The 20,391-nt window shown below is 33.4% G+C and overlaps 1 long non-coding RNA gene across 1 annotated transcript in view; it reads left to right on the forward strand.

The window, feature by feature from the left end:
* LOC112640766 (uncharacterized) overlaps positions 1 to 20,391 on the forward strand; it is a 49,412-nt gene that overhangs the window by 15,994 nt on the left and 13,027 nt on the right. Inside the window, exon 3 of the long non-coding RNA XR_004816744.2 lies at positions 302 to 336. This is a non-coding gene — a long non-coding RNA (uncharacterized LOC112640766). The remainder of the gene's footprint in view (positions 1 to 301; positions 337 to 20,391) is intronic.

Below are 20,391 nucleotides of genomic sequence, written 5' to 3' on the forward strand. Positions count from 1 at the left end.
AATGAACCTATATTTTTGGTTCATCCATAAGAAGCAACCCCTCAGCCATTAAAGCTTTATTCTAAGGTTGCAGCAATTCAAGTGTAGTAATAATGAAAAAGAAATTTTGTAAGAATTACCAAAATGTGATAGAGACAAAGTGAGCAAATATTGGGGAAAAAATGGTGGTGGTAGACTTGCTTGATGAACGGTTGCCACAAACCTTCAATTCGCAAACAATGCAGTATCTGTGGACTGTAATAAAGTGCGGTGAGTGAAACGAGGCAGGCCTTTAATACATATTTATTTTGTTGTTTTTTAGTCTCCTGTCCTAGGAAGGAAAATCCAGATATGAAGGTACTTCTGTCTGTTTTTTTGTTTTGTTTTGTTTTGCTACTACATCACCAGTGCCTAAATGTTAGCTCTTAGTAGATACTGAATGAAATTTAGAGAACATTTGAAAGAATATGTTGAAGTATTTTGTTAAATATAGACACTGTTGGCTATTTTTATCTCTTGAAAAATTACACCCAGAAATTCCAACTTCTCAATGTAGGAAAAAAATAAAAACACTTCAAGAAATTCTAGAACTGGGCTGTAAAGATAGGCCACTAAAAATTAAGGTTATAGCCTTGTGGTTTCCATGTATAAGGGACTTGGAATAGGACTTCATCCTAACAGACATGTTAAAAGATGAAAACTCAACAACTCTTCTTAGATTCATTGGAGAACTAAGATCACACAGCCAACTGCTGCTCTCAAAATTAGAGAGGGAGACAGGGAGATACAAAGAATCACAATTTACTGGAGCAGAAACCAATGTAGTACCAGCAAAGGAAAATCTAAACTGCAATAAATGAACTGCTAGAGGCTCGGTGTGGGGAATTCTGAGTCAAAAACTTCAAGGGCAATCAGTCAAAAAACTCACACTTGTAATCTTTAGCTCCAATAGCTTTACCAGATTCTCACAGTGAATATTGGAGAAAAATCCACTCATGCTTCTGGCAGGGAGAGAGAGAAAGGAATAATGCTAAAATATACAACAGCTTTCTGTTCTTCTTAATAAGGTCTGCTCCTAAGAGAAACTGTTTTACCAGAGCCTAATCTTTTGGGATTTTATCAGAGCCTAACTGCCCCTTGACCTGGGGGGAAGAGCAATGTGTTAGCTTTGGAATCCATTTGGATCTTGTAATCCTTTCAGGACAATGGCAGAAGTTAAAGTGGAGAGAAAAAAATCCTAAATTAATTGCAAAATCGGGGTGTATAGCAACAAACAATAAGGAAGTGTAGAGAATCAAATAGCTAAAATGTCAAATGCTTCAAAAGTTCCTGAGTTTTTATGCAAGGATGGAGAGTTCGTGATCTTTAAGCAGTGGCTGCAAAATAAAGAGAAAATGAACTTCACCTGCTGACCTTAAAGTGTGGAAAGCTCTGAGACTCAATTTCAGTCAGGCAAAGAGAAGTAAATATGTTGTGAACTTGAGAATAAGGGGGAGTTCCTTTATCATGTGTACAGGGTTCATAAAAGAATAGGGCAGAGACTGAAGAAGAACCATTAGAGGCGATGCAAAGACACATATAATGTTCATAGATGACCATGGGCACAGATGGGAAAATGAGGAAAGGATACAGAAATAAGAAGTGCAGACAGGAAAACTGCATCAAGATTTTAGAAGAAACAGTTTCAGTGACTCCCTGGTGGGAGTATCAGTCGCAAGGTCTCTAAAGGTCTTGGGGGAGACAAACACTTTTTTAAAAGCCTCTTTATACCTATGGTAGATCTTGTGAGAAATAAACGTGTCAGGTTGAGGGTTTGGGATAGCTTGCCTTTCTTTCTTTCTTTCTTTCTTTCTTTCTTTCTTTCTTTCTTTCTTTCTTTCTTTCTTTCTTTCTTTCTTTCTTTCTTTCTTTCTTTCTTTCTTCCTTCCTTCCTTCCTTCCTTCCTTCCTTCCTTCCTTCCTTCCTTCCTTTTTGATAAAAAGAAACAGACTTTACTGACTTCCAGGCTGAGTTCTAGCAGCTATATTGTGACTTTGAGGGAAAGAACTTGGCATCATTCACTGAACTGCTGACCTAATCTCAACATCCACATATCTTAACCATGTGATAATCATATAAGAAACTGTTTTTCTTCTATTTAAGTGATTATAGGTCAGTTTTCTGTTATTTGCAACCTGAGGCAATTCTATCTGATATAACTTCCATGCTCTTCTCAGGGAGAATTAATCTTTCCCCTTTGTACTTTTTCACTGCTTATAATTTCTTTTCCACCCATATTGTTATTTATCTTCCACCCGTATTGTTTTTTATCTTCCTCTCACATAGATTGGACATTCTTTGAAGGAAAAATGCTCTTATGTTTATATTTGTGTTCTAAGTTCTTCTCACAATATCTGGTACATGATAAAAAGTTAAATAGCAGATAAATGAGGAGTCTAGTGGAAACCTATAATTTTATACTCCCAAGAATCACTTCTGGGAATTCTCTTTGCTCTCATACATACATGGCCACTATGAAAGTCATTCTGCTAAATTTAAGGTAAAAAAAATCTTGAACCCATGTCATAAAAGACCAATTCAGAGATAGGACTCTCCATATTACTGCGTCTATTGCACTCTTTTTCTGGGCATTTGGAATACAGAACTGATAATCATGGAAGCAGCATCATACTATTGATAATACCTCAATGGTACAGATAATGATTTTTTTTTCCACTAAGGACCAGAATCTACTCTAATTACCATGTTCCCTAATGTTTACTTGATCAATTTCTCACTGGATTCAGAAAGATACTGATGAATTTCTTTATTAGTAATTACTTTAAATGTAAGTGATTAAGTTTACCTATCAAAACATAAAAATTTACTGAATGAATTTTTTTTTTTAAGATTCAACTATGTCTCTCTATAAGAGACTCACTTTAGATCCAAAGATACAAATAGCACAAATAGGTTGAAAATTAAATAATGGTTGTCAGTTTGGATCCCATAACAAATTACCATTGACTGGGTAGTTTAAACAACAGTTATTTCTTACAGTTCTGGAACCTGAAATTTTCAAGACCAAGGTGTTGGCAAATTTGGTGTCTAGTGAGGTCCTACTTCCTGGTTTTCACATGGATACAAATGGATATATATATATATATATATATATATATATATATATGGCAGATAGAGAAAGGAAGAGAGATGGCAGAGAGAAAGGAAGAAAGCTCTTGTGTCTCTTCTTATAAAAGCACTAACATCATTCATTAGGGCCTCACCCTTATTGTCATCACACTGAGGGTTGAAATTTCAACATATGAATTTTGCATCAGGCACAAAGAGTCCCAAAAAAGTGTCTAAAAGATAGTACATCCAAATAATAAACAAAAGAGAGCTTAAATGTCTACACTATTAACAGACAGAGTAGACAACAAGCCAAAAATTGCTGTAAGAGATAACGGAAGACATTATATATTAATAAAAGGATCAATTCATCAAGAATATATAATTATAAGCATACAAACCAAACAGTAGAGCATCAAAAATATGACACAAATATTAACATAATTGAAAAAGGAAATATACAGTCCTGCAATAATAGTTAGGAGACTTTAATAACCCATTTTCAATAATAGATAGTGCAGGGCAGCTCAGATGGCTCAGTGGTTTAGCACCGCCTTCTGCCCAAGGCCTGATCCTGGAGTCCTGGGTCAAGTCCCATGTTGGGCTCCCTACATGGAGCCTGCTTCTCCCTCTGCCTGTGTCTCTGCCTCTCTTTCTCTATGTCTCTCATGAATAAATAAATAAAATCATTAAAAAAAATGGATAGAGTATCTAGACAAAAAGCCACAGGAAGGAGAGGCTTTGACCAATAATATAAACTGACTAGGGCTGAAAGACAAAAAGCATTCTTACCCAACAATGCCCAGTACATACTCTTCTCAAGGGCACGTGAAGCATTCTTCAGGATAAACATTTGTTTTTAGGCCACAAAACAAATCTCAATAAATTTTAGAAGATTGATAGCATATAAAGCATCTTCTTGGAACACAATGGGATGAAGCTAGAAATAATAACAGAAGGAAAACTGGAAAATTTACAAATATGTGGAAATCAAACAACACAATCTTTAAAAAAAAAGATTTGTTTATTTATTTGAAAGAGTGAGAGTGGGTGGGAGGGGGTGGAGGGAGAATCTCAAACAGACCCTCCTCTAAGCACAGAGTCTGACACAGGGCTTGATCTCAGAATAAAATCAGGTCATGAGATCATGACCTGACCCAAAATCATGAGTTGTACACTTAACCTACTTAGCCACCCAGGTGCCCCTACACAAAATATTCTTAACAAGCAATTAGGTCAAAGGGAAAATCATGGTGAAGTAAAATACTTATAGACACATGAAACAAAACAGAACATTCCAATATTTGTGGGATATAGTGAAAACAATGCTCTGAGGGAAATTCATAACAGTAAACAGTATACTTTATAAAGGAAGAACACCAATCGATAACATAAATAACTTAAATAATTAGAAAAAAAAGTAAACTAAACCAAAGCTAGCAGAAGAAGGAAATAATAAAGACTAGAATATAGATAATAGAGAATAGAAAAACAGTAGAAAGAATCAGTGGAACCAAAAGTTGGTTCTTTGGAAAGATCAACAAAATATACAGAATTTGACTAGAGTGGTAGGGGAAAAAGGATGCAAATAACTAAAACCAGAAAGGCAGAAATGTTAGTACTGGTCTTATAGAAATAAAAAGGCTTATAATACTATAAGAAAATTTGTGCCAACAAATTAAACAATTGGGCAACCCCGGTGGTGCAGCGCTTTAGCGCAGCCTTCAGCCCAGGGTGTGATTCTGGAGTCCCGGGATCGAGTCCCACGTCGGTCTCCCTGCATGGAGCCTGCTTCTCCCTCTGCCTGTGTCTCTGCCTCTCTCTCTCTCTCTCTCTCTCTCTGAATAAATAAATATATGCATATATATATATATATATCAAATTAAACAACCTAGATTATAGAAATAGATACAGAAATTACCTTAAACAACAAATAGAAATTGATTGACTCTTAGAAATACACAAATTACTTAAATAACAAATAGAAAATCTGAACAGACCCATAAAAAGGAAAAAGATTGAATCAATAATGAAAGCATTCGAGGAAGAAGTCAATGATCTGATGGTTTTGATGGTGAAACCATCAAACATTTGAAGAAGACATAGTATTTTTTCTCTATTCAAAAAATTAGATGGAAGCACTTTATAACTTATTCTACAAGGCAAATATTATCCTGTCACCAAAGCCAAAAACACCATAAGAAAAGAAAACTACAAAGCAAAATTCCTTATGAATATAGATGCCAAATCCTCAACAAAATGCTGGCAAACCTAATTCTAAAGGTTTATGTCATCCTATTAAAAGGTTTATACTCAAGAAAATCAATGTAATAAACCATATTAATAGATCAAAATTAAAAAATCACATGATCATCCCAACTGACAGTGGAAGCACTCACAAAATCCATAGTTTTATTATAAAAACAATCAGAAAACTGAAAATAGAGGGTAATTTCTTCAATGTGATTAAGGGCATTTATATAACAACATACTCAATGTTGAAAGACTGAAAACTTTCTCCCTAACATCAGGAACAAGACAATGATGTCTGCTTTCATTGGTGCTGTACATTTTGCCAGAAGTTACAGCCAGAGTAACTAGGCAATACAAAATTACATAAAGAAAAATAAAAAAAAATTGTAAAGTCCAAGATCAGCGCTCAAAAATCAGTTGTGATTCTATATACCAGCTATGAACAATCCAAAAAGGAAATTAAGAAATAAGTTCCATTTATGATGACATCCAAAAGAGTAAAATGCCTAGAAATAATTTAAAAGATGATGATAGAGTTGAAAACTACAAAATATTGCATTTTTCAATATTATATTTTTCTGAAAAAGATTAAAGAAAATGTACATAAATATAAAGATATACTGTGTCCATTGTCATCAACATTTTTAAGATAGTAATGTTTTCCAAAGTGATCTACAGATATAGTTCAATCCCTATCAATAGCAATGTTCTCTTTGCCAAAATGGAAAGGTTGAGCATCTGATTCATAGGGATTTGCAAGGGGCCCTAAAGAGCTAAAACAATATTGCAAAAGTAAAGTTGGAAGGGCAACTTTATAAGTTGGAAAGACTTATACTATTAAACTCAAGACTAACTACAAAGCTACAGTAAACAACATGCTGTAATACTGGCAAAAGCACAGATATATTGACTAGTGGAATAAGACTGATATCCAGAAATAAACTTATATATCTATTGCAAATTGATTTTGATAAAGATACCAAGACTCTTCATGGGAAAATAATAGTCTCTTCTGCTATGGAATAATAGTCTCTTCAACACATGGTGATGAAACAATTGGATAACCACATACAGAAAATAAAGTTGGAATCCTACCCCATATCATATATAAACATTAAATCAAAATAGATTGACTAATTATAAGTGCTAAAATGACAAATCTCTTAGATTAAAAAATAAGTGTGAAGATAAATCTTTATAATTTTACCAATGGATTTTAATTTTTTAAAAATTTTTAAAAAGATTTTATTTATTTATTGAGAGACACAGAGAGAGAGAGGCAGAGACACTGGCAGAGGGAGAAGCAGGCTCCATGCAGGGAGCCTGACATGAGACTTGAACCCGGGTCTCCAGGATCAGGCCCTGGGCTGAAGATGGAGCTAAACCACTGAGCCACCCAGGCCGCCCACCAATGGATTTTTAGATATGACACCAAAATCCACTAACAACAAAAGTAAAAATAGATAAATTAAACTTCATGAGAACAAAAACCACTGTGCCTCAGAAGACACATAAAGTGAAAAGATAATGTACAAAATAAAATATCTGCAAATCATATATCTGAGAAGTGTCTCTATAGAATATATAAGGAACTCTGATACCTCAATGACAAAGACAGATAAACCATTTAAAAATTGGTAAATGATATAAGTAAACATTCCTTCTAAGAGTATTTCCAGATTGCCAACAGGTACATGAAAAATGCTTACCATCATCAGTCATTAAGGAAATGTAAATCAAAACTGTAATGAGATATCACTTCATAACTACTAGAATGGATATGATAATAAAAAATGAAGACAAGTGTTGGTGATAGGTGGAGTAAATGGAACCAACCCTCATACTTTGCTGGTAGAAATGTCAGCATTTTAGCTACTATGGAAAGAAGGTTTTGTAGTTCTCAGAAAGTAAAACACAGAATTCCCACATACCCCACAATTTTATACCTAAATATATACCCGAAAGAATTGAAACAGGTACTACAACAAATAGATATACATACAACTTCGTAGCAATACAATATATATAATATATACAATATATATATATTATATATATATTGTATATATATACAATAGCCAAAAGGTGGAAATAACCCAAATGTCTATCAACATATGAATGGATAACCAATTGTGATGTATACGTAAAATAGGATATTATTTGGCCATAAAAATTAATGAAATACTGATAAAAACTGCAATGTGGGTGGACCTTAAAATATTATGATAAGTGAAAAAAACTAGACGTACAAGATCTTGTATGTTTTATTTATATTCACTGAACTGTTCAGTTTAAAATGGTTAATTCTGTGTTATAGAAGTTTTGTTTCTCATGAATAAAATAAATAAATCTTTTAAAAAAAACAATTTCATACCATTTGATAAATTTTTTCCCCTTTCTTCTTGCTTGTAGTAAGATGGCTCAAATTATACTAGCAAAACTATATGTCTCAAAAACTAAGATCTATTTACTTAACAGAAAGTACTTTAAAAGAAACAGAAAATAGTGCCAAAAATTTATAGAAAAAGAAATTCGAACAAATTGCACAGCACCAGAGGATTTCTGTTAAGAGGAAGTACAGATGTTTCTAACATTTCTCAAGTTATGATTATGATTAAATCTGCCTCAATAATAAAACCGAAACGACCATTTTTATGTGTGTGGTCAGTAAAAGAAAGATGTACTGGAGATGATTTAAAAGTATCTTTAATAAAAATGTTTCTTGGAAAAACAGTGTAAGTATAACCATTTAAGTGTGCCTGCTTTGAAAACAATAAAGAAAAGATAATTTTGAAGTTCTGTTCAGTAATATCGCTATATGAAATATTCATTTTCAAAATTATTCATAGATAAACCTCTGCAGTAAAGGAGTTGTAGCTGAAAAGGTGCAAAGATGTCATCAGTGTAGATAATTTCAATCAAAAAAAAAAAAAGACTTGAAATACAGCCAACTATAAAATATACCATCTATTTCCCTCTTTTGTTTGCAATGTATGCAAAGCAAATATTTTGATTCATCTAAACATGGAAGGGTAAGAAAACAATAGCTCACCCATTTTTATATAAAAGGTTTTATTATAACACATACAAAAATATAGTTGATTTATTATAATATTTCATATGTGATTGGGAGTGTTCATAAAAATATCTGGTGGAAAAGTATTTAAAAGAATTGTGAGTACAAATAAATTACATATTTTTTTTCTGTTATCTCCCCTAAAATTTAGATTTACCAAACTTCTTTTTGGAAGATTTTATTTATTTATTTGAGAGTGAGAACACCCAAGTCAGGGAGAGGGGCTGAGGGAGAAGCTGACTCCCAACTGTGCAGGGAGCCAGCCACTGCCACCACCATGGGGCCAGATCGTAGGACTCTGAGATCATGACCTGAGCCAAAGCAGAGGCTTAACCAATTGAGCTACCCAGACACCTTTACATTTACTAAACTTTTAAAGATTATAAAATGGATGTCAATAATGCCCAGCCTAATAATCTTTTTTTTCTTTTGCACACTTCACTTCAAGGTAAAGATGACATTTTAATAATGACTAAAAAAAAAGGTAATAGCTTTTAAAAAATATTTTATTTATTTATTCATGAGAGACACAGAGAGAGGCAGAGACATAGGCAGAAGGAGAAACAGGCTCCCTGTAAGGAGGCTGATGCGGGACTTGATCCTAGGACCCCAGGTTCATGCCCTGAGCAGAGGAGATGCTCAACCACTGACCCACCCAGGTGCCCTGGCAATAGCTTTTGAATGGAAAATTATACTATGGAGAAACTTTTTGAAAACATATGTATGGAAATACTTCTGTCATGCAATCAGTGCCAAAGCCCACCTGTGTTACCTACAAAGCTTTCATACCTGCATTCATCAAAAATGGAAATATGTATTTTTAACTATCTAAACCTTTCAAAATAAAGATTTTCAGTGAATTTGAAGTCATCTCTAAAAAACATTTAGACACATAACACTTTTTGAAATTTGCAAGAACATTGCTGAGTTCAAGAAAAACATTCACCTAAGTCATGGGTAGAGTGGAAGAGTAAATATCATTAATACTTAGAGTAGACTCTTTCCACTTACAGCAATTAAAATAAAGTATCAAGATAAATTAAACCTAGAACCATATATTTTATATTTTATACAGCAACTTGTAAAGTCAACATTTTTAAAAATAATGAATTCATTTCTATTATATGTCTCTCACTGACAATATTGCTAATATTTTATACTTTAGAGAAAACAAATATCTATATAATAGTGATGAGGTGACATTAGCAAGATGGTGGAACAAGAAGTCCTAGCCTTCCTTCCTCCACAGAAAAACTAATACAATTATACTTGGATCAAAATGGCTTTATGTGAAATCCAGAATACAATTAAGAACTTGAAAGAAAAGAAAAGTTGCAGCACCTCTGGAACATAAGGCTGTAAAAAGTCACACCAAAATAGATAAGGAAAACAAAATAACCTTGCCTGAATTAGTTCTTCTCTTAAACCAGTTAGCTCTGTAGGAGTTTGGAAGTAGGTGCCATGTTTTCAAGTGTGCAGCTACCAATGCATTCTACAAGGAGCATGAAGAATCAGGAAAATATGCCACAGTCAAAGGGAAAAAAAATCTCATAACCCATAAATGAAGATTTATGAATTTCCTGATGAGTGATTAAATTGATGGCCTAAAAGGAGTTCAATGAGATAAGAAAACACTAACAGACAATTAAATAAAATCAGGAAAATGACACATGAACAAAATGAGAATATCTCAAAAAGACATAAACTCTAATAAAAAACAAATAGAAATAGTGGAGCTGAAAAGTACAATAATTGAATTTAAAAAATTACTACAGGATTTCAACAGATTGGTACAAGCAGAAAAAAAAAATCAACAAGCTCGAAGGCAAGTCATTTAAAATTATTCAGCCAGAGAAGCAAAGAAAAGAAGAATGAAAAGAAGTGAAGAAAACCTAAGAGGTTTATGGAATCAGTAAGTGAAGTAATATAGGGATGCCTGCCTGGGTGGCTCAGTGGTTGAATTGGTCACTCTTCAGCTCAGGTTGTGATCTTTGGGTCTTGGGCTCCAGTCTCATGTCAGGTTCCTCACAGGGAACCTGCTTCTCCCCCTCCCTGTGTATCTGCCTCTCTCTTTTTGTCTCTCATTAATAAACAGATAAAATCTTAAATTTAAAAAAAACTCCCATATTCCCTTAAAAAAATTAAACTAATATATACATCATAGGATTCCTAAAGGAAAAAAAGAGTAAAGGAAAGGGGAAAAAGGCCTATTTAAAGAAATAACAGGTGGCAACTCCCCAAATCTGGGGAGGGAAATAGACATCTAGATTTATGAAGCTCAGACAGACTGAATTTAAGAGGCCTACACCAAAGCACATTAAATCAAATTGTCAGAACTCAAAGAGAGAATTTTTAAAGCAGCAAGAGAAAAGTGATTCATTATATAGAAGGAAGTCCCCATAAGCCTATTGGCAGCTTTCTTAACAGAAATCCTACAGGCCAGGAGAAAATGGGATGATACATTCTAAGTGCTGACAGAGAAAAAAAAAAAAAAAAAAAAAAAAACCTGCCAACTAAGGTTACAATACCTGGCAATGCTGTTCTTCAGAAATAAAGAAGAAATAAATATTTTCCCAGACAGATAAAAACTGAGGGAGTTCACCACTACTAGATCTACATTACATAAAATGCTAAAGGAATTTCTTCAAGTTGATACAAAAATACATTAATTACTAACATGAAGACATATGAAAGTATAAAATCACTGGTGAAGACAAATATACAATCAATTCAGAATGCCCTAACTCACCTTTAACTCTAGTATAAAAGTTAAAAGACAAGATAATAACTATAATAATAGCTGGTTAATTGAAACAATATAAAATATGTAAATAGTAACATCAATAGCTTAAAGTATGATTGGGGAATAAAAGTATTGAGTTTTTGTATTCAAGTGAATTTAAGTTGTCATTGACTTAAAAATACTGTTCTAAATATGAGATTCATTTAATTCCTATTATGATGTGATTTATAATAAATAATATATATTTTTGTCTTAATCCTCATTTCTGGCACAAAGTTCATAAAACCCTTGGAATTTAAGAAGCCGATGAGCACCAAAAAGGTAACTGTTGTTATGCTAATAAGATGACTTTTCGAACTCACCTAGGGATAGGGATCCTTGCCAGTGGAGTTAATCATATGATTAGAAGGCTGAAACTGTAATCCCACTCCTCTATCTCTGGGAGTAGATTTGGTTTAATCACTGGTGGTTAATGATTTAATCTATCATGCCTATATAACGAAGCCTCTGTAAAAATCCAAAATGAAAGAAAGAAAGAAAGAAAGAAAGAAAGAAAGAAAGAAAGAAAGAAAGAAAGAGAAAGAAAGAGAAGAAAGAAAGAGAAGAAAGAAAAAGGAAGAAAGAAAAAGAAAGAAAGAAAGAAAGAAAGAAAGAAAGAAAGAAAGAAAGAAAGAAAGAAAGAAGAAAGAAAGAAAGAAAGAAGAAAGAAAGAAAGAGCGAGCTTCTAGGTAGCTGAACACATGGTGGTGCTGGGGAGTGGAGTGGTATACCTGGAGAGGGCATGGAAACTCCACACTCTTTCCCTAAACCTTACCCTGTCCATCCTCTCCATTTGGCTGTTCCTGAGTTATGTTCTTTTATAATAAACTGGTGATCTTATCTTGTAAGTAAAAAAAAAAAAATACTGTTAAGTTTTGTGAGTTGCTTTAGCAAACCAAGGAGGGTGTTGTTGGAACCTCCAATCTATAGCCAGTCAGCCAAAACCACAGGTAATAACCTCGATCTGTGACTGGCACCTGAAGTGAGAGGGGGTGCAGTCTTATAGGACTAATCCTTTAACCTGTGGGATCTAATGCTATCTCCAGGTAATGTCAGAGTTGAACTGAATTATAAAACTTTGACCTGGTGTCAGAAAATAGCTTGTGGATATGTGGGAACACTCCCCCACCCACCCAAGCATTGGAGCTGACTCCAGGAATCCCTTTAACCATGATAATTACACACAAAAAAACTTATAGTAGGTACACAAAGGATAAAGAGAAAGGAATGAAAGCATATCACTATAAAAAATCATCAAGTCACAAAGGAAGAATAACAAGAGAGGAAGAAAGGAACAAAACCCCTGCAAAACAGATATAAAACAATAAGTAAAAGAGCAATAGCCCTCAACTATCAATAATTACTTTTTTTAAAGATTTTTCATTTATTCATGAAAGACACAGAGAGAGAGGTAGAGTCAGAGGCAGAGGGAGAAGCAGACTCTCCGTGAGAACCTGGATGCAGGACTCGATGCAGGACTTGATGTGGGATGCGATCCTGGACTCTGGGATCATGCCTTAAGCCAAAGGCAGTGGCTAACCACTGAGCTTCCCAGGCATCCCAATAATTACTTTAAATGTAAATGGATTAGATTACCTAATCAGATGACATAGAGTAGCTGCATGGATAAAAACAAGTTCTAACCACATGCTGTCTACAAGAGACTTATTTCAGCTTTAAGGGTTCACATAAACTGAAAGTAAAGGGATTACAAAAGATATTCATGCAAATGGTAATCTTGGCCATATTTATGTCAAACGAAATAGATTTTAAGTAAAAAAAACTGTTACAAGAGATCAAGAAGGCTATTACATCATGATGAAAGAGTCAGTTTACTAGAAAGTTATTAAAATTATAAATATTTATGCACCTAACTTCAGAGTACCTAATATATAAGGCAAATAGTAACAGAACTGAAGGGAGAAATAAGCAGGAATGCAATAATAATACTTTTTATTAACTATAATAACTATTATTTTTGTGTTACACTGTATTTTAAATAAAACTATCTAAAAAATTGTTGAAGGAGACTTCAGTATCCCACATCCGACAATGGTTAGATCAACTAGACAGAAAATCAATAAGGAACTGCAGAGTTGAACAACACTATAGACAAATAAACATCACAGACATATACAGATTTCATTCAACAACATCATAATACATATTCTCCTTAAATATACACAGAATGCTACCAAGAATAGCTCACAAGGATAGGACACAAAACAAGTCTTAAAATGTTTAAGAAAATTGAAATCATATCAAATATCTTTTCTAATCACAATGACATGAAACTAAAAATCAGTAGCAGGAAAAAAATTGGGAGATTCACAAATATGTGGAAATTAAATAACACATTTCTGAGGAACTAACTGGTCAAAGAAAAATTAGAAAGGAAATAACTATTTTGAGACTAATTAAAGTGAAAAACGCCCTACTAAAACTTATGGGATGCAGTAAAAGTGGTTCTAAGAGGGAAGTTTGTAATGAAAAATGCCTACATTAAGGAAGAAAAAAGACGTCAAATAAACATCTCAAAGAACAAGAAAAAAGAAGAACTGAGCTCAAAGTTAATAGAAGGAAGGAAATAAAATAAAAATTAGAGCTGAAATAAATGAAAAACAGACTAGAAAGACAACAGAAAAAAATCAATGAAACTGGCAAAAATGAAAGATTAGGGATGAGAGAGGACATTACAACTGAGATAATAATACTACAAGAAAAGAAAATTATAGGGCAATACCCCTGATGAATATAAACGGTAAAACACACAACAGAATTTTAGCAAGCAAATTCAATAGGACAGTAAAAGGATCACACACCGTTATCAGGTGGAATTTATCCCTTAGATGAAATGATGGTTCAGTATTATGCAAATGAGTAAACATGATACACCACATTAAGAATGAAAGTTACAAATCATATGATCATTTCAATATATGTGAGAAAAACATTTGACAAAATTCAACGCCCATTCATGATCAAGAACTCTTAACATATTGAGGATAGAGGGAACTTACCACTCAACATATTAAAGGCCATATATGGCAAGTTCACAACTAACACCAGAATCCATAGTGAAAAGCTGATACTTTCTTCCTCTAAGATCAAGAACGAGACAAGGATGTCCACTATTGCCACTTCTATTTAACAAAGTACTAAGAGTCATACCCAGAGCAGTTTTGCAAGTAAAAAATGTAGGGGCGGGGAGAGAAGTAAAACTGTGTTTGTAGACAATATGATCTCATAAATAGAAAACCCTAAAAATTCCATTAAAATCTGTCAGAACTAATAAACTAATTCAGTACACTTGTATGACACAAAATCAACATATAAAGTCAGTTGTGTTTCTATATAGTAACAATGAACTATCCAAAAAGAAATTGAAAAAATATAATTCCACTTAAAGTAGTATAAAAAAAAACAATTAACTACGTAGGAATAAAATTAACCAGAGATAAAATATTTTTAAGCTGAAAGTTATAATACATTGATGTAAGAAATTAAAGAAAACAGAAATAATGGAAAGACATCCACGTTCATGATTGTTAAAATGCCATACTACCCAAAGCAATCTACAGATTCAATGGTTTTCCCATCAAAATTCCAATGGCATTTTTACTGAAACAGAAAAAATAGACTTAAAATTCACATGGAAGTACAAAAGACCCAAGTAGCCAAAGTGATCTTGAAAAGAAAGAACAAAACTGAAGCTAATATACTTCCTGATTTTGAAATATATTAGAAAGCTCCATAATTAAAATTGTATGTATGGTACTGGCACAAAGACAGATATATAGCATAGAGAGCACAGGAACAAATCCATGGATATATGGACCACTGTTCTTCCTCAAGAGTGGAAAGAATACACAATGGGGAAGTTGGTCATCTTTTTAACAAATGCTGAGAAATTAAATATCCACCTGCAAAAGAAAACGTAGGGAGGAAGCTTTATGACATTGATGTTGACAATGATTTCATGGATATGACACCTAAAGGATAGGCATCAAAAGCAAAATTTGACCTGTGGGACTACATCAAAGTAAAAAAGAAAATCCTGTACAGCAAAGGAAATAAGAGTTGTAGCATTCCTCGACAGTTGGGTTTTCTCTTTTTTTGTAACGCAAGTGGTTGATTTAAGTTTTGATTGCAGAAATATCCGCTTCAGCAATGGTTGTCTTGCATAAACACTTTGCCAGCCACATGACTAAAGACCTGCACCCCACCTCCATTTTAGTATGCCCCTTTCTCTGAGTTATCTGATGCATTCTTCGATTGTCTTCTATTGTCTTCCACAGAAGATCTAGCATTTCTATTTCATTTAGTATGGATCATAGCTTTCTGCAGGTGTCCAGGCTCTATTCTAGAATATTCCTTGAATTCTAGCCAGGATTAAATTCTGTAATACAGGAGAGTGCTCCTACACAGGTAAACCGTCTCTTCCTCAACTTTATGCTCTGCCTCTTTCATCTAGCAAAGTCTAGTATAATGCATACTCTTCCAGCTTCCATCTTATCAGATCTTGCAGCCACTTCAAAGAGGGTATCATCGCTTTCCTCTGTTAGCAGGGCCAGCATTTCCTGACTGGGTTATAATGGAATATAAAAGTTATGTTGTACCTGTAAAAGGAGGAGAGTAGTATGTATGTTTTCTTGTGAGGAAGAGACTTCTGCATCATCTTCAGGAAACAAGATGCTCTAGATTGGGACATAATACAGTAAGATAATTTTATATCTCTAAAGAGTTCAGAAGAATCTTATTTAATTCAAGATTCTCTGGAACATTGAGTCAGATGTATCCATTCTGTCTTCACCCTTCACATTTCTCCAATCAGGGCTCTTGCTGGTCCAGACTTTTCCAGATTATGTATTCAGTCTCTGGAGCTCTGTTATAATTATGTTCTGGGCCTGATGCTGTTTTTTTGTGCTGCCAATCACTCACAAAAAAAGTGAAAGTTATGTATTAACTACCCGGGTGGCATTCTGGCTTTTAAGCATAGTCTTTAGTTGGTGGTTAATCATTTCATACTTAGAATTTCCTTTCATTTCTCCAATATATCAGTTACCTCCAACAGAAGCCATCCAATTTCATGGCTCTTACTTCTTGAGCTTCTATTATGGCTGAGATATTGCATCTGCTTTCAGCAGTTTCCTAATCCAGTTTAACATAGATGAAAGTTTTAACAATTGCACATTTACATTATGCCAGAGGTTAATCCTATTTTATCTACTACCTATGAGCGGGTCCTCGTGGCCAGATGACCAACTGATAATTCAACTCCAATATCCCATTATAGTTCCTGCTTCCTTAAACCACTTCTGACATTGAATCCTCTTAGGTAAAGTTTCCAGGAAATAGAGATCTGCTTGTAGAATATTTATTGAAGACTGCCTTCAAGATAAATACCTGTGAAAGAGTGAAGAAAGTAAGACTGGTCTAATACAGTTATTAAACTGTAATCTAGGGAGCCCTGGAGCTGGGATAGACCTTAAAAATTGCTTGGGATTGGAAGAGTGTGGCATTTACACTTCTGTTGCATCACTGGATGTAGGGTGCCCAGGGGAAGAAGGAGATCTTTTCCTGGTGTCGATCACAAGAGTGGCAACCCTTGGGAATTGGAAGAAATTTTTCAAAGAACATGTGATTTTCACAGGGTGTGCCATAAGACCCCATTCTGGATCCAGGTCTTGGAAATTCCAAATAATATATAGGTTGTATGTATCTCCTTTTGATGTTTTTGATTTTTCAAGTACACCTGAAAAGATTTATTATTGTAATCATTATTATTATATATATTATATATATTACTTCATTATTTTAGAATTTTCAAAAGGCAGGGGTGTCTGGGTTAAGCGTCTGACTCTTGATATCAGCTTAGGTCATGATCTCAGGAACATGAGTTGGACCCTGTGTTGGACTCCTTGCCAGCAAGAAGACTCCCTGAGATTCTTTCTATACTCTCCCTCTGCTTCTCTCTCCTGCATGTTCTCTCTCGCTCCCTAAAATAAATAACTAAATCTTAAAAAAATAAATAAATAAATAAATAAATAAATTTCAAAGGCTAAGAATGTCAAAATCAGGTCTCCAATGATATCGACTCAGCATTTGTTGTAACATGTTGATATTTATTTGCCCAACTTCCAACAAAACATTAGCCTATTATGGTTTCCCCAAATGTATATACCACAATTCTTTCTGGAGAACTATAAAAGCATTACTGATAACTCATGTACAAGTTCAGATTTGGGGTATGCAAAAATATTTCACACTGAGAAATGTTTCGAGTTTTTAAAACTTCTTTTCTCGTGTTAGTTTTTTCTACATATAAGAAAATGAAAGCTTCAATATGCTTCAAGGTGGCAGGTGGAGAAACTTGGTGTGAAGGTTCATAATGGAACCCAGACTTCTTGTTTCCTACTTACAAGTTCTGATAAGTGAATTTCTTTGCTTTCCACTATATCTTCTTAAACATTAAATTCATTTAAAAATACAAATTGTTCCAGGATTCTAAGATAAATATTTTCAATCATTCTGACAATATTTGAAATTAAAAGTTAATAGTTTTGAATTCTGTAAGTCTACTCTTTAATGTTAATTTAAATAGAATGGTCTTCAATGTGTGTAATCAACAAAATCATATGACTCACATTTATTTTTGGATTCTTAGTAAGAATAAATTGTATATAAAATGTGATTATTTGTAATTTTTTATTTCTTTTTTGGGTAGATTTTCTGTTCATGTCTATCCATTTTTAGTGGAGTTTCAGGTATTATCAAAACCTTGTCGACATTCATTGAATACTTACTGTGTTTCTGACATTGTTGTATGTACTTCACACATCATAATTCATTTTCTTAACACTAAGTAAGTATTTAACACTAAGTAAGTACTTAACACTAAGTAAGTATAGTATTTACTAAGGTAAATACTATAGTATTCCCATTTTTCAGATAACGAACAAGGAAGAGAGATTAAAGGACTTGCCTGAGGTCACACAGTTTGTTGAACTAGGAATGTTGTTCCCTCATCAGTCCAAAGAACTGGCTGATTCTCATCTTGAAGTCTCTGATCAAATGTCACTTCTTTAAAAGGACATTTCCTGGTCATTCCATCTATTGTCGACTCCTACAGTCAACCTCAGAGAAATTACCATAATTTTTAACTATTTTGTTCACTTATGTGCTTACTTGTCTACTTTCTATCCTGTCAAACAGATTCCCTGTTAGCTGCTGTTAGAAATGCCTATAACATAGGAAGGGCTTCATTAAATATTTTACAAATGAATGAATAAACACTCATTTTAATAACATGTGGAATAAGCCTCCATCATACTTCTTCAGTTAAAACAAATATATTTTTATTCTTATTTTTTCAGATAAACTTCAAGATTTATGCTTTATGAATTCTAATAACTGCTTTATGAATTCTAAGGATTTTTCAGCAAATATCTTAGGTTTTTCTGAAGATGTAGCATTGCTTCATCTTTTCTTATGCTATAATTCGTTCTGTTTGTGCTGGTTCTAGCTTGCTTGCCCTCAGATCCATTCCATTGACTCATCTTTGTTTCAAGTTGTGCAGGAGTCATTTCCCTTTTGATGTGTATGGCCAATGCAAGGTGTTAGCCAAGCTTGAAGGATAAAATAAAGGGAGAAACTGGGAATTTTTCCTTTCCTTTCTGCAGATATCTCTGGAATTAGCAATTTCTCCTCTGTGGTTCCAGCCACTTTCATTCTGATTCACAAGATGATGAATTCATCCCACTTTTCTTTAGGTCCCTCCACCTTACAGTCTGGCACTGTTTGGCTGTCAATCTCTGGGATAACTATTTAGCTTCATATGTCTTCCATCCTTTATATAGTCATTTCCTGAATTAAATTATCTCAGCTTTAAGTGCTTAAAATCCCACTATCTTACTAGTGGGATCCTGATAGGGGGTTTGGTGTATTATTATCTTGGCTAGAAATGTTTGAACATTTGAAAAATTGTACTGATTTTCATATCAACATCTATATTGACAAAATTCTATCCATGCTGATTTTACAGAAAATTTAAGGGAAATGTGTAAATATTTAGGAATGCATTGGATGCCTCAATCCCTTTTAGAAATAGGCAGTATTTGAACCAAAACACTTTCTTATTTTTTTAGGTGTGAATGAAAACACTTCTTTAAAGGTCAAAATAGTCATGTGTTAAGTTTTACTTAAAATTAAATTATTTCATTCATGCTGTAAGTGGCTGAGAAATTATAAATACATGATTGTAAAAAATAAAGTTGATGACTTCTATTCAAATTTCATGTATATGTGACTAAAATCTTTCCATAAGTAGAGAATAAGATGCTGTTGATGAAATCCACAGTTTATTCTTACTTGGAAGATAAAACCACCAACAAGGTTAGGCAACTTTCATAAAGGGACTGCACATAATCCAAACAATATAAGATATGAAGTGCTTTGTACCATAGAAGTAATCAAAGTGATCATTAACTCCATAGATTTGGTAATAATTCTTCATAATGATAAAGCATGATTTTCAAATAACTGTTATTTAAAAAATATCTGTATTTGAGACTTTATATAGTGTTTTATAACTTATTTTTACTTCTTCATCACTCACTTTTTCCCCAAAGTTTTATTCATTGATTCATTTATTCTTTTTTTTTTTTTCATTTATTCTTCAAATATAATTTAAGTGCCTACTATGTAACAGACACTCTTCTAGGAGCTGGAGATACATCACTAAGAAAAGAAACAGAATTTTCTAGTCCTTGGGATTTTCTATTCTAGCTTTAAAACAAGAACAATAACAAAGCAATAATAAAATATCTAGTAGTGTTTAACTCTTAATATTGTCAATAGCTTATACCGTATCATTTCTAATTTTTCACCTATAGGTAATGATAGAGGCAATGATATATATATATATATATAATTTCATAAGGATTCATAAGCCAGGTGAATATTCTTTAAACACAGAGAAAAGTAGTTAAGTGCTAAGTACTTAGTCCAGGTGTGGAAAAAAAAATGTTAACATAAAGCTACTGATCTAATCTGCTCAGTAAAATTCAACCTTCTAAAGGATCAAGTGGTTTATGAAGCATTTTATCAATATTGGTGAGCAATTATTCTCCACTTTCACAAACCACAAGACAAAATAAGATTTAAATTTAGGGGAAATTTTACCTAAAGGTTG

The sequence above is a fragment of the Canis lupus genome, chromosome 6 (assembly GCF_003254725.2).
Source record: "Canis lupus dingo isolate Sandy chromosome 6, ASM325472v2, whole genome shotgun sequence".
NCBI lineage: Eukaryota > Metazoa > Chordata > Mammalia > Carnivora > Canidae > Canis > Canis lupus.